Raw genomic sequence first — 16,906 nt, 5'->3', positions numbered from 1 at the left:
ATGTGTTTATTATGTTCGTGTTTTATGTTCGTGTTATACTGTCTGCTGAGCACTGTATCTAATCCTCATACACTGCAGTCGCTCAGAAAATGGCAGCACACAGTGTAGGTTTGAAGATTCAACCCCCTCCTTCTCCTGGCACTAGCCAGAATAAGGGAGGGGGGATTTTGTGAGGACACGAGAGTGTGTGTCTACCCCAAATTTGCAGCATAAAGCAATGAGGTTGCTGTACCACATTGACCATTCTGGGAACTGCTCCCTCTAGTGGCCAGCAAATGGAAATGTTATAAATTAGAATCTAACTTATAATATTTCCTGACTTGTGAAAAAAATTAAAACTGTGTAATCACTTAAATATTGTTTAACTAAATTTCTAACGACACATTCCCTTTAAATTTTAAAATGGTTGTTGGGTTAAAAAAACAAAAACATTTTCAAATGCTCTTAATAGAGAATTCTGAGTTAACAGTGGAGGGTGCTTAGTTCAGGACCCTAAAATTACTGTCTAAGGCCCCATGCACACGACCGTAATATCGCCTGTAATTATGGGCCCATTCATTTCTATAGCCGTCTGACACCTTCCCGTATGTCTACGGGAGGGTGTACGTGCCGTAGAAACCGCCGAAAAAAAATAGTCCTATTTTTTGATTTTTACAGACTGTGCCCCTATACTTTGTAATGGGAGCATGGCCGGCTGTCGTGTGCATTAAGCCTAAGAAACCCTTTTCCAGGTAGCGCCTTTGGGACCAGTGGTCCAATGGGCTCCCTCTGCTTTGTCAGGTGGTATTCCAATTGGTAATTGAAGTATGAGCAGTGCACTGGGAGATCAATAAGGATAGTACCAATCTCTTGTCTAAATCAATGTTTGCACTCTTTTTATTGTTAAGATACCCTCAGGGCGTACCCTTTAATCCGGGTCAAAACCACAAAAAAGGCCATACTTACTAAGTGGGTGGGTGAAAACCCGTTCCCAGCAGGACGCAGACAGGTCAAAAAATGCTGCAGAAGGAGGGTGCATTAAATAGTGATAGCCACTCCCCCTGGTCTTGAGGGGAGTGGCGAACTAAGTGCTCACAAGTGTGTGATAAATGAATGTCAGTGTTAGTGTAGTGCTAAGGTGTGAATGTATGGTAAAAAAGAAAAGTATGTATGGAAGTGTCAAATGTGTGAAAATGTAATAAGAAATGTGTGGGGGGGGGGGGGCGGGGCGCAATGCTGTAAATAGTACATGGGGTGTCAGTACTATGTGTAATACGTGGAGGGACAATGTGCCGGTCGTCAGGCATAGCATATCTTGCCGAATCACAGCCTATTTGTAACGCCGCTACTGTTGGCTAAGGCGGGCTGCTCTGCATGCCAAACCAAATGTCAGCACATCATGCCCTCCCAGCATATAAGACCTATTATTTTTTATTACATTATCACACATTTCTGACACTTCCATACTTCCATACATACTTGAGTGGTATGAGGGCTTAATTTTTGCGAGACAAGCTGTAGTTCTTATTGGAACCACTTTTCGTTACATACAACTGCAACAGCGCTAAGTTGCCAAAACATTTTAATTTTTTACGGCATTGAGTGGGTGAGTTAATGGTATATTGTAGTAATTCTGACTTTTACGGCCGAGCCGCGATACTAATTTTCTTTACTTGGGAAAATTGCGTTTTATGAATTTAAATTATTATTTTTTCACTACTAAAAACTTGATCGCTGGTACAACACACTGCAATAATAATGTATTGCAGTATATTGTCATTTTTACAGGCTTCTGTTAATCCCTGCCACAGGCTTAACAGAGGAAGAGTGAAGGCAGTTTTGGGGGGCGGGGGCTTCATTAGGCTCCTAGGCTGCCATGACAACCATCGGCACCGCACGATCATATTGTAGGGCACCTGTCAGCGGAGGCCGTCCTCTTTTTAACTCCTCAGATGCTGCGGTTGCGATTGTCTGCAGCATTTGAGGGGTTAAACGGCCAGGAACCGCACGGTCGATGTTCCTGGCCGTTAGTCCTGGGTGTCAGATGTAAAACACAGCTCAAACCCGCAGCATATGGAGTGGGCACTGCGCGTAAGACAGCTCCATACATCACCCCCTGCACCACGACGCGCTATTATGTCATGGTGCACGAAGGGGTTAATCAATTATATGTACCCCACAATATTAAAAAATAGAACTTGTCCTGGCAAAAACAAGTCCTTCTACAGATATGTCACTGGAAAAATAAAAGTTATAGCTCTTTGAATGCAACAATGGAAAAACTTAAATTGCCTCGTCATTAAGGTCTAACCCCTTCCAGCTGCAGCCACTTTTGACATTCCTGACAGCCTTATTTTTCAAATCTGACATGTCACTCTGTGGTTATAACTTTCGAATGCTTTTACCTATCCAAGCGATTCGAAGACTGTTCTCGTGACACGTTGTACTTTAAGTTAGTGGTAAAATTTGGTCGATACATTCCGCATTTAATTGTGAAAAACACCAAAAATGTTGCGAAAAATTGCAAAAATTAGCATTTTTCTAAATTTAAATATAGCTGCTTGTAAGACATACTAATACCACACAAAATATTTGCTAATTACCATTTTACATATGTCTACCTTAGATTGGCATTGTTTTTTGAACATCCTTTTATTTTTCTAGGACGTTACAAGGCTTAGAACTTTAGCTGCAATTTCTCACATTTTCAAGAAAATTTCAAAAGGCTATTTTTACAGGGACCAGTTCAGTTGGGAAGTGACTTTGAGGGGCCTATACAATACAAACCCCCATAAGTCACCCCATTTTAAAAACTGCACCCCCTCAAAGTATTCAAAACAGCATTTATTAAGTTTCTTAACCCTGTAGGCGTTTCACAAGGATTAAAGCAATGTAGAGGTGAAATTTAAAAATGAAATTTTTTTTTTGCAGAAATTCATATTTAATAAAAAAATTCTCTAATACAGGTTTACCAGAGAAACGCAACTCAATATTTATTGACCAGATTCTGCAGTTTTTAGAAATACCACACATGTGGCCCTAGTGTGCAAATGGACTGAAACGCATGCCTCAGAAGCGAAGGAGCGCCTAGAGGATTTTGGGGTCTTTTTTTTTTTTTTTTTTTTTATCAGAATATATTTTAGGCACCATGTCAGGCTTGAAGTGGTCTTGTGATGCCAAAACAAAGGAAACACCCTAAAAAAAAAAAAATACCATTTTGGAAACTACACCCCACAAAGAATTTATCTAGGGGTGTAGTGAGAATTTTGACCCCACAGGTGTTTTATAGCTTAAAGGAACAGTGTCACGAACAATTTTTTTTTTTAATACGTTATGGGTTTTAGTGTGATAAAGAAATTTTATTCATGTATGTTGTTGTGTTGTACTTTTTCGTTTTTACTTCATTTACTTCTCTATGGGGGCTGCCATTTTTTTTTCCCATTTCTATGTGTGTCGATTAACGACACATACAGTGATAGAATACGGCACACACATCCCCATAGAGAATGCGAACGGGAGCCGTTCCATCCACTATAGCGTGCGCGATCTATGTGGGAGCGGCACATGCGCCGCTCCCACACAGACCAAGAGTCAGGTCTTCGCTAGAGCGAAATCCGGCGCCATGTTCATGTCGACCGGAAGCCGCGGCCGGACTGTGAGATGACTACTTCCGGCCGCGGCTTCCGGTCATGTGTTCAGTGCAGCGAGGCGAAGGCGCAAGAAGAACAGCCAGTAAGAACTTTGACAGAGCGGAGGTCGCGTCAGGAGCAGGTAAGTTCTGTTCATGTGCGTTCGTGTCAGCAGCCTTTGGCATCATACCAGGGAGGCCTGTGGCATTATACCAACGGAGGCCTATGGCAGCATATACAGTGTGGCATCATATACGTTGTGGCAGCATACCAACGGAGGCTATATGGCAGCATATAGAGTGTGGCAGCATATACGGTGTGGCAGCATATACAGTGTGGCATCATACCAGGGAGGCCTGTGGCAGCATATACAGTGTGGCAGCATATCAACGGAGGCTATGTGGCAGCATACACGTTGTGGCATCATACCAACGGAGGCTATGTGGCAGCATATACGGTGTGGCATCATACCAACGGAGGCTATATGGCAGCATATAGAGTGTGGCAGCATATACGGTGTGGCAGCATATATACGGTGTGGCAGCATATACAGTGTGGCATCATACCAGGGAGGCTATGTGGCAGCATATACAGTGTGGCAGCATATACGGTGTGGCAGCATATAAGGTGTGGCATCATACCAACGGAGGCTATGTGGCAGCATATACGGTGTGGCAGCATATATGTTGTGGCAGCATACCAACGGAGGCTATATGGCAGCATATACGGTGTGGCAGCATATACAGTGTGGCATCATACCAGGGAGGCTATGTGGCAGCATATACAGTGTGGCAGCATATACAGTGTGCCATTATACCAACGGAGGCTATGTGGCAGCATATACGGTGTGGCATCATATACAGTGTGGCAGCATATACGGTGTGGCATCATACCAACGGAGGCTATGTGGCAGCATATACAATGTGGCAGCATATACGGTGTGGCAGCATATACGGTGTGGCATCATATCAACAGAGGCTATGTGGCAGCATATACGTTGTGGCAGCATATACAGTGTGGCAGCATATACAGTGTGGCATCATATCAACGGAGGCTATGTGGCAGCATATACAGTGTGGCAGCATATACAGTGTGGCAGCATATACGGTGTGGCATCATACCAACGGAGGCTATGTAGCAGCATATACAGTGTGGCAGCATATACGGTGTGGCAGCATATAGAGTGTGGCAGCATATACAGTGTGGCATAATACCAACGGAGGCTATGTGGCAGCATATACAGGGATACAGTGTGGCATCATACCAATGGAGGCTATGTGCCAGCATATACGGTGTGGTAGCATATACAGTGTGGCAGCACATACGGTGTGGCAGCACATACGGTGTGGCAGCATATACGGTGTGGCAGCATATACAGTGTGGCATCATATCAACGGAGGCTATGTGGCAGCATATACGTTGTGGCAGCATACCAACGGAGGCTATGTGGCAGCATATACGGTGTGGCAGCATATACGGTGTGGCATCATATACAGTATGGCATCATATACAGGGATACTGTGTGGCATCATACCCAGTAAGGCTGTGTAGCATCATATCAAATGAGGTTGTGTGGCATCATATACAGGGATACTGTGTGGCATCATACCCAGTAAGGCTGTGTGGCATCATATCAAAGGAGGTTGTGTGGCATCAGACCCAGTAAGGCTGTGTGGCATCATATCAAAGGAGGTTGTGTGGCATCATATATAGGGATACTGTGCTGCATCATACCCAGTAAGGCTGTGTGGCATCATATCAAAGGAGGTTGTGTGGCATCAGACCCAGTAAGGCTGTGTGGCATCATATCAAAGGAGGTTGTGTGGCATCATATACAGGGATACTGTGTTGCATCATACCCAGTAAGGCTGTGTGGCATCATATCAAATGAGGTTGTGTGGCATCAGACCCAGTAAGGCTGTTTGGCATCATATCAAAGGAGGTTGTGTGGCATCATATACAGGGATACTGTGTTGCATCATACCCAGTAAGGCTGTGTGGCATCATATCAAAGGAGGTTGTGTGGCATCATACTCAGTAAGGCTGTGTGGCATCATATCAAAGGAGGTTGTGTGGCATCATATACAGGGATACTGTGTTGCATCATACTCAGTAAGGCTGTGTGGCATCATATCAAAGGAGGTTGTGTGGCATCAGACCCAGTAAGGCTGTGTGGCATCATATCAAAGGAGGTTGTGTGGCATCAGACCCAGTAAGGCTGTGTGGCATCATATCAAAGGAGGTTGTGTGGCATCATATACAGGGATACTGTGTTGCATCATACCCAGTAAGGCTGTGTGGCATCATATCAAAGGAGGTTGTGTGGCATGAGACACAGTAAGGCTGTGTGGCATCATATCAAAGGAGGTTGTGTGGCATCATATACAGGGATATTGTGTTGCATCATACCCAGTAAGGCTGTGTGGCATCATATCAAAGGAGGTTGTGTGGCATCAGACCCAGTAAGGCTGTGTGGCATCATATCAAAGGAGGTTGTGTGGCATCATATACAGGGATACTGTGTTGCATCATACCCAGTAAGGCTGTGTGGCATCATATCAAATGAGGTTGTGTGGCATCAGACCCAGTAAGGCTGTTTGGCATCATATCAAAGGAGGTTGTGTGGCATCATATACAGGGATACTGTGTTGCATCATACCCAGTAAGGCTGTGTGGCATCATATCAAAGGAGGTTGTGTGGCATCATACTCAGTAAGGCTGTGTGGCATCATATCAAAGGAGGTTGTGTGGCATCATATACAGGGATACTGTGTTGCATCATACTCAGTAAGGCTGTGTGGCATCATATCAAAGGAGGTTGTGTGGCATCAGACCCAGTAAGGCTGTGTGGCATCATATCAAAGGAGGTTGTGTGGCATCAGACCCAGTAAGGCTGTGTGGCATCATATCAAAGGAGGTTGTGTGGCATCATATACAGGGATACTGTGTTGCATCATACCCAGTAAGGCTGTGTGGCATCATATCAAAGGAGGTTGTGTGGCATGAGACACAGTAAGGCTGTGTGGCATCATATCAAAGGAGGTTGTGTGGCATCATATACAGGGATATTGTGTTGCATCATACCCAGTAAGGCTGTGTGGCATCATATCAAAGGAGGTTGTGTGGCATCATACCCAGTAAGGCTGTGTGGCATCATATCAAAGGAGGTTGTGTGGCATCATATACAGGGATACTGTGTTGCATCATACCCAGTAAGTCTGTGTGGCATCATATCAAATGAGGTTGTGTGGCATCAGACCCAGTAAGGCTGTTTGGCATCATATCAAAGGAGGTTGTGTGGCATCATATACAGGGATACTGTGTTGCATCATACCCAGTAAGGCTGTGTGGCATCATATCAAAGGAGGTTGTGTGGCATCATACTCAGTAAGGCTGTGTGGCATCATATCAAAGGAGGTTGTGTGGCATCATATACAGGGATACTGTGTTGCATCATACTCAGTAAGGCTGTGTGGCATCATATCAAAGGAGGTTGTGTGGCATCAGACCCAGTAAGGCTGTGTGGCATCATATCAAAGGAGGTTGTGTGGCATCAGACCCAGTAAGGCTGTGTGGCATCATATCAAAGGAGGTTGTGTGGCATCATATACAGGGATACTGTGTTGCATCATACCCAGTAAGGCTGTGTGGCATCATATCAAAGGAGGTTGTGTGGCATGAGACACAGTAAGGCTGTGTGGCATCATATCAAAGGAGGTTGTGTGGCATCATATACAGGGATATTGTGTTGCATCATACCCAGTAAGGCTGTGTGGCATCATATCAAAGGAGGTTGTGTGGCATCATACCCAGTAAGGCTGTGTGGCATCATATCAAAGGAGGTTGTGTGGCATCATATACAGGGATACTGTGTTGCATCATACCCAGTAAGTCTGTGTGGCATCATATCAAAGGAGGTTGTGTGGCATCATACCCAGTAAGGCTGTGTGGCATCATATCAAAGGAGGTTGTGTGGCATCATATACAGGGATACTGTGTTGCATCATACCCAGTAAGGCTGTGTGGCATCATATCAAAGGAGGTTGTGTGGCATCAGACCCAGTAAGGCTGTGTGGCATCATATCAAAGGAGGTTGTGTGGCATCAGACCCAGTAAGGCTGTGTGGCATCATATCAAAGGAGGTTGTGTGGCATCATATACAGGGATACTGTGTTGCATCATACCCAGTAAGGCTGTGTGGCACCATATCAAAGGAGGTTGTGTGGCATCAGACCCAGTAAGGCTGTGTGGCATCATATCAAAGGAGGTTGTGTGGCATCATTTACAGGGATACTGTGTTGCATCATACCCAGTAAGGCTGTGTGGCATCATATCAAGGGAGGTTGTGTGGCATCATATCAAGGGAGGTTGTGTGGCATCGTACCCAGTAAGGCTGTGTGGCATCATACCCAGTAAGGCTGTGTGGCATCATACCCAGTAAGGCTGTGTGGCATCATACCCAGTAAGGCTGTGTGGCATCATATACAGGGATACTGTGTGGCATCAGACCCAGTAAGGCGGTGTGGCATCATATCAAATGAGGTTGTGTGGCATCATATCCAGGGAGGCATGTGGCAGCGTATACAGTTTTTTATTTGACGTCTTGGGAGAGATATGTATCAACTGTTGTTTGTATTTGTCAGTTATGGCGCCAAAGAGAATTCTGAAATCCATTGATGAAAATCAACCAATACGTAAACGTATACCACCAACTTTTACCCCAGAGGAGAAAGAAAAAAGAGCCCAGGAGGTAAGACTTTGTGCAGTTGATGTCTGTGAAATGCTTCACTGTGCTGTGGGATAGCACGCTAACTCTTTCATTTGTGGGGGGCCAAGCACACCACCATCTACTGGTTTTAATATAAACCAAACCAGTACGAAAGTGGAATTTTTGTGGGACCTCTTTTGGTCGTCCATTCCATTCATAATATTGTGTCCTATATTTTTGGTGTCTTTTCACTCACCTTCACCATTGACGTAAGTGGAGTGCACACTGTTGAATAGAGATGAGCGAACTTATCAAAAGTTCGGTTCGGCTAGTTCGCCGAATTTCACAAAAAAGTTCGGTTCGGACCGAACTAGTTCTGACCGAACCTGTCACTTACGTGCGCCGAGCATGCTACTGTCTCGGGTGCTGATAGAGTTAATGGGCTGCACTAACTCTTTCAGCAACCTTCACAGTACATGCTCGGCGCGCGGAAAATACAATTTAAATGTAATAAAAAAATAAAAATTATACGTTCGTACTTACTTTCCTCCTGTCCGGCCTCCAGCGATGACGTTTCATCCCTTTCGCCGCTGCAGCCAATCACAGGCTGTAGTGGCGGTCACGCACGTCAGGATGACGCTTCATCCCACGTGACCGCCTCTGCAGCCAATCACAGGCTGCAGCGGCGACATGGATGAAACGTCATCGCTGGAGGCCGGACAGGAGGAAAGTAAGTATGAACGTATTATTATTTTTTTTTGCCATGTATGTATGTATGTATGTATGTATGTTGGCATGTATGTATGTTGTCATGTATGTATGTATGTATATCTGTGCATGTATGTTGGCATGTATGTATATATGTGCATGTTTGTATGTATATTTGCATGTATATATTTGCATGTATGTATGTATGTTGGCATGTATGTATGTATGTATGTATGTATGTTGGCATGTATGTATGTTGTCATGTATGTATGTATGTATATCTGTGCATGTATGTTGGCATGTATGTATATATGTGCATGTTTGTATGTATATTTGCATGTATATATTTGCATGTATGTTTGCATGTATGTATTTTTGCATGTATGTTGTCATGTATGTATGTATGTTGTCATGTATGTATGTATGTATGTATGTATATATGTGCATGTGTGTATGTATATTTGTATGTATGTATGTATGTTTGCATGAATGTATGTATGTTTGTTTGCATGAATGTATGTATGTATGTATGTTTGCATGAATGTATGTATGTATGTTTGCATGTATGTGTGTTTGCATGAATGTATGTTTGCATGTATGTATGTATGCATGTTTGTATGTATATTTGCGTGTGTATATATATATATATATATATATATATATATGTATGTATGTATGTTGTCATGTATGTATGTATGTATGTTGTCATGTATGTATATATGTGCATGTATGTTGGCATGTATGTATATATGTGCATGTGTGTATGTATGTATATTTGCATGTATATATTTGCATGTATGTATGTTGTCATGTATGTATGTATGTATGTATATATGTGCATGTATGTTTGCATGTATTTTGGCATGTATGTATACATGTGCATGTTTGTATGTATATTTGCATGTATATATGTTTTAATGTGTGTATGTATGTTTGCATGTATGTTTGTATGTATGTTGTCATGTATGTATGTATATATGTGCATGTATGTATGTTTGCATGTTTTTATTTTTGCATGTATGTTTGCATGTATGTTTATATATATGTGCATGTATGTAATTATGTTTGCATGTATTTATGTTTGCATCTATATTTGTGCATGCTTGTATATATGTATGTATGTATCTTTGCATGTTTGTTTGTATGTATGTATGTTTTCATGTGTGTGTGTATGCATGTATGTATGATAGTTTGCATGTATATATGTGTGTATGTTTGCATGTATGTATATTTGCATGTATATATGTGCATGCTTGTATGTATGTTTGTATATATGTATGTATGGCCATGTATGATACTGTCTGCTGGCGCCCTGTATCTAAGTCAACTTCGTGGCAGGCTTCTATACATGGTATAACAGTCAGTATCACACATTAAACTGAATCTAAGCCTACGACATGTTTTATTTAATTTTTTTTTTTCTCACAGGTTTGGTGTTTGGACTACGTCGGTTTCGAGGACTACTTAGATGACGTTTTTTTTTCTACAATAAAATGGTTAATGAGGGTTGTGTTGGGGGTGCTTTATTTCAATAAAATATTTTATCTATATCTTTGTCTTTTTCTTTTCAAATTTTATTACTACCACTTTAGTAATGGCCGCTGTCTGAGTGACAACATCCATTACTAAGGCGAGGCTTAGTGTTAGCCGGTGCAGAGGCTAACACTAACCACCATTATTACCCCGGTACCCACCACCACCAGGGGTGCCGGGAAGAGCCAGGTACGATCCAGTACCCGACCATCTGTTGTGATGGTCGGGCTCTGGGGCGGCCGCAGGCTGGTATTATGAGGCTGGGAAGGGCCAAAAACAGTGGACCTTCCCACCCTTGTAATGCTAGGCTGCTGCTGCTGTGTTGTATCTGGCTGGTTATAAAAGTGGGGGGGACCCCCACGTCATTTTTTTTAAAATTATTTTTTTTTTTTATTTTTTTTTTTAAAAAGACATGGGGTTCCACCCAATTTATCATAACCAGCCACATACAACACAGTGTTATTAGCCTGGGAATGGACAAAACCAGTGGCCCTTCCCACCCATGTAATGCCAGACTGCTGCGGCCTTGTATATGGCTGGTTATTAAAAATGTGGGGGACCCAACGTCTATTGTTAAATTTTTTTAAAAAATGACGTGGGGTCCCCCCCATTTTTATAACCAGCCCGATACAACACAGCAGCAGCAGCCTAGCATTACAAGGGTGGGAAGGTCCACTGTTTTTGGCCCTTCCCAGCCTCATAATACCAGCCTACGGCCGCCCCAGTACCCGACCATCACAACAGATGGTCGGGTACTGGATCGTACCAAGCTCTTCCCGGCACCCCTGGTGGTGGTGGGTACCGGGGTAATAATGGGTGGTTAGTGCTAGCCTCTGCACCGGCTAACACTAAGTACCGCCTTAATAATGGACGCTGTCAATCAGCCAACTGCCATTATCTAGGCACTAATAAAGTTTAAAAAAAAACCACAAAGACAATTCTTTTTTATTGAAATAAGAAATCCCCAACAAAACCCTCGTTAACCATTTTATTAAAATTTGAAAAAACGTAGATCTACGCAGTAGTCCAACGAATCGAAGATGTAGTCCAATCGGTACATCAAAATCTGCAACAACGTAAAAAAACAGTTATCAATGTGAACAATACCAATACTTCTACTCACCTACACACATATATACACGCACACACAAACAAACAACCATACACAGACACACACATATATACACAAACACAACAAGATATACACACACACACACACACACACACACACACACATAAACAGACAAACACACACACATATACACAAACTCACACATATACAAACAAAAACACACATATCCAAACACACACACACACACACAGTTATACACACACATACACGAACACATATACACAAACACATATACAAACAAAAACACACATACCCAAACACACATATACACAAACACACCCATATATACACACACAAACACACACCCATATACACACATATACACAAACACACACATATACAAAAACACACACAAACATCTACACACGAACATATACACAAATACACCCATATATACACAAACATATACACAAACACATATACACAAACACACCCATATATATGCACACACACACACACATATACACAAACACACATATAAAAACAAAAACAGACAAAGTCACATACCCAAACACACATATATACACAAACACACACATACACAAACACGGTTTCTTTTAAATGCTGCTGGGGAACACGCTCGATCCACTATATAAGGCTGCGCTACAGTGCAGCATTTAAAAGAAACAGGATCCTGACCTGTCCATAGAGTTTAAGGCAGCACAGAGTATTTCAGGAGATGAGCGTGCAGATTCAGTGCTGCTGTGAACTCTGCTCTTACCATTACGTAGCTCTCAGTCTGTTACCTCTCCTCCACTCCTGTCCTCAATAACACCTTCACATGATTGGCAAGTCACCACGTAATGGTAAGAGCAGAGTTCACAGCAGCACAGAGTATTTCAGGAGATGAGCGTGCAGATCTTGTGCGGGGTGGTGACTTGCCAATCATGTGAAGGTGTTATTGAGGACAGGAGTGGAGGAGAGGTAACAGACTGAGCTACGTAATGGTAAGAGCAGAGTTCACAGCAGCACTGAATCTGCACGCTCCTCTCCTGAAATACTCTGTGCTGCTGTGAACTCTGTTCTTACCATTACGTAGCTCAGTCTGTTACATCTCCTCCACTCCTGTCCTCTATAACACGTTCACATGATTGGCAAGTAACCACCACGCACAAGATCCGCACGCTCATCTCCTGAAATACTCTGTGCTGCTGTGAACTCTGCTCTTACCATTACGTGGTGACTTGCCAATCATGTGAAGGTGTTCTTGAGGACAGGAGTGGAGGAGAGGTAACAGACTGAGAGCTACGTAATGGTAAGAGCAGAGTTCACAGCAGCACTGAATCTGCACGCTCATCTCCTGAAATACTCTGTGCTGCCTTAAACTCTGTGGACAGGTCAGGATCCTGTTTCTTTTAAATGCTGCACTGTAGCGTAGCCTTATATCGTGGATCGAGCGGGTTCCCCAGCAGCATTTAAAAGAAACAGGATCCTGACCTGTCCACAGAGTTTAAGGCAGCACAGAGTATTTCACGAGATGAGCACGGGCAGCCGTTCGTTTTTCCGAGCCGTGCTCCCATTATGCACACGACCGTAAAAACACCCGTTATAACGGGCTCATAGACTTCTGTTACCCACGGGTACCTTTCCGTTTTCTCACGGGAAGGTGCCCGTGCCGTTAAAAAAATAGAACATGTTCTATTTTTCTATTTTACGGGCCGTGCTGCTATAATTATAATGACAGCACGGTTCGCAAAAGCGGCCGGCTGCCCGTGGCCGGCCGGCCGTGCTCGTAGTTACGAGTCGTAATTACGAGCACGGCCCGTAAAATAAAAAAATAGAACATGTTCTATCTTTTTAACGGCACGGGCACCTTCCCGTGAGAAAACGGGAAGGTACCCGTGGCTAACAGAAGTCTATGGGCCCGCTATTTCGGGTCGTAATTACGACCCGTGATAACGGGTGTTTTTATGGTCGTGTGCATGAGGCCCCGTAATGACGGGTGGCTACATGTGTGCACCCGTCATTACGGCAGCGTTGCTAGGCGACGTCAGTAAGGGTATGTGCACACACACTAATTACGTCCGTAATTGACGGACGTATTTCGGCCGCAAGTACCGGACCGAACACACTGCAGGGAGCCGGGCTCCTAGCATTATAGTTATGTACGATGCTAGGAGTCCCTGCTTCTCCGTGGAACTACTGTCCCGTACTGAAAACATGATTACAGTACGGGACAGTTGTCCTGCAGAGAGGCAGGGACTCCTAGCATCGTACATAAGTATGATGCTAGGAGCCCGGCTCCCTGCACTGTGTTCGGTCCGGTACTTGCGGCCGAAATACGTCCGTCAATTACGGACGTAATTAGTGTGTGTGCACATACCCTAAATAGTCACTGTCCAGGGTGCTGAAATAGTTAACTGATCGGCAGTAACTGTTTCAGTACCCTGGACAGTGACTACCGATCACAGTACCTGTAAAAAAAAAGACGTTCATACTTACCGGGAACTCCCTGCTTCCTCCAGTCCGGTCTCCTGGCCGTTGCCTTGGTGACGCGTCCCTCTCGACATCCGGCCCGACATTCCTTGATGACGATGCAGCCCATGTGAGCGCTGCAGCCAATCACAGGCTGCCGCGGCCTCTGCAGCCAATCACAGGCTGCAGAGGCCTCTGCAGCCAATCACAGGCTGCCGCGTCAGAAAAGGTCGGACTGGAGGAAGAAGAGGGACTCGTCACCAAGACAACGACCGGGTACGTATGAAATGCTTTTTATTTTATTTTTAATCAGCAGCCTCTTTTCTCTATCAGTGATTGATAGAGACAAGTGGCTGCCGATTTGTATAATGTTTTTAACCGGGTTCGGTCAAAACGGGTTCGGCCGAACCCGGTGAAGTTCGGATTCGCTGCGAACCGAACTTTTCCGGAAGTTCGGACCGAAACCAGGTTCGGTTGTCCCGGTTCGCTCATCTCTACTGTTGAATATACCTATGTTGGGTGCCACAATTTTATAATGCAAAATCTAATTTCTAGATGTACATGGTCACTCCAAAATCAATGATAAAATAACGCAATGCACAGCTGGTAATTTCTGTACTGTTGTCACAATGCGCATAATGTTGACTTACATTCCATTTTATAGTGCCAACATTGTTTCTTTTTTTAGAGAGCGATATTAGATCAGGAACTTCGAGGAAGGTGTCAAAAAGATCAAGATCCAAATCAAATTCTTGTACTCCAGCCAATAAGAAAACGAGAAGAGCAAAGTCTGAGACAAAGTCCATCAACGTCAGTAAAACCTGTGGAATCGTGGTGTCAGTGTGGGAACTGCATGAATTTGCCGACTAAAGAGGAATGCGTCTGTTGCAAAGATATACGTAATGTGCTCAACATCATGGAGGAAGATGAGCCGATTACGTGCATTACAGAGCATCCTACTTTTACTGACAGATGTCTGGACAAGGACCAACTTACCCTATGTGAAATGTATCGATGTTTTGGTCCAACACGTCCAGCACCACTAAATAACAGGTAAGGAAATTATTTAGTGAGATTAATTTATAACTATGGTCCAGTCATGTTTGAATGATGCTATTGTGATCCTAACCTTATTCCTGTAATATATATTATTATGTTTATTTTGAGCAGCATGCATGTGTCTAATATGTGTCTGCCCAAATTCTTATGTGGTCCGTGTAACACTAGCAGTAAATTTTGATCGTGTTCCACGCAGCAACCAACCGATGTGTGTCGCTACAGCCTTTGTGAGCTCTTATGTTTATAGATTATATAGTAAATAATATGACCATGTTAGGGGTGACAGTATAAGATTGTCCTCTGTATAGTGTGCAAATATGATTGCCTAACAATAGTTTTTTATCCTGTATAGGTCCTTACGGAAGGTCGCATACCGAATGTTCACGATGTGGGTTCACGGTTACCTTGGACAAAAAAACGGCGAACCATTCCAGCATGTGCAGTTCGGAAAGTCAGAGCAATAGTTCCTGAAGAAAACCAAGTATATGTTGGTTTCAATCTAGCCACTGACAATAATGCTTCGGAAATGGCAGATTTTTTAAATGTGTTTGATTACTTTACTATGTTTTTATATTTTACAATAAAAAATTATTCTGAAAATAAATACTTGAGATGTTTATTTATTCTAACATAGTAACACAGGATAAGTATTGGACATACCAGAAAATAATAAACAGGATATAAAGTGCTAGTGTTGATTCAGAGGAAGGCAAAAAAAAACAGGTTGGCAGAGTCAAATATCCCCGGTTATTTTCGTTTTGTTCTTCATTTGTTGTGTGTGGGGGAAATTCCTTCCCGACTCCAAATATGGCAATCAGAGTAAGGCTGGGTTCACACGACCATGTTACGTCCGTAATGTACGGAACGTATTTCGGCCGGAAGACCCAGACCGAACACAGTGCAGGGAGCCGGGCTCCTAGCATCATAGTGATGTACGACGCTAGGAGTCCCTGCCTCTGCGTGGAACTACTGTCCCGTACTGTAATCATGATTACAGTACGGGACAGCTGTCCTGCAGCGAGGCAGGGACTCCTAGCATCGTATATCACTATGATGCTAGGAGCCCAGCTCCCTGCACTGTGTTCGGTCCGGGTCTTCCGGCCGAAATACGTTCCGTACATTACGGACGTAACATGGTCGTGTGAACCCAGCCTAAGGCTTCATTTACACGTGCGTAATATACGCGCGTGCGACGCGCGTGCTTTTCACGCGTGTCGTACGCACCTCTATAACTCTATGGGGCAGTGCAGACGATGCGTGAATTTTGCGCAGCGCGAGTGCGTTGCGTAAAACTCACGACATGTTCTATAATCGTTGGTTTTTCGCGCATCACGCACCCATTGAAGTCAATGGGTGCGTGAAAACCACAAAGGTCGCACGAAAGCACTTCCGTGCGAACTGCGTTATTCGCGCAAGAGCTGTCAAACTGAATGTAAACAGAAAAGCACCACGTGCTTTTCTGTTTACAAACATCTGAACGGAGTGTCTTAGAGATGAGCGAAACGAACTTTACCGGGTTCGGCCGAACTCGTTTTGACCGAACCCGGCAGGAGACAGTCACTGTGCAGGGTGCTGAAAGAGTTAAACTGGTTCAGCACCCTGGACAGTGACTTCCGATCACAATATACGTGAACGTGTAAAAAAAATTAAAGTTCTGACTTACCGATAACTCCCGGCTTCTTCCTCCAGTCTGACCTCCCGGGATGACAATTCAGTCCAAGTGACCGCTGCAGCCAATCACAA

This window comes from Rhinoderma darwinii, chromosome 9 (genome assembly GCF_050947455.1).
Source record: "Rhinoderma darwinii isolate aRhiDar2 chromosome 9, aRhiDar2.hap1, whole genome shotgun sequence".
Lineage (NCBI taxonomy): Eukaryota > Metazoa > Chordata > Amphibia > Anura > Rhinodermatidae > Rhinoderma > Rhinoderma darwinii.
Note: the sequence above shows the minus strand (reverse complement) of the source record.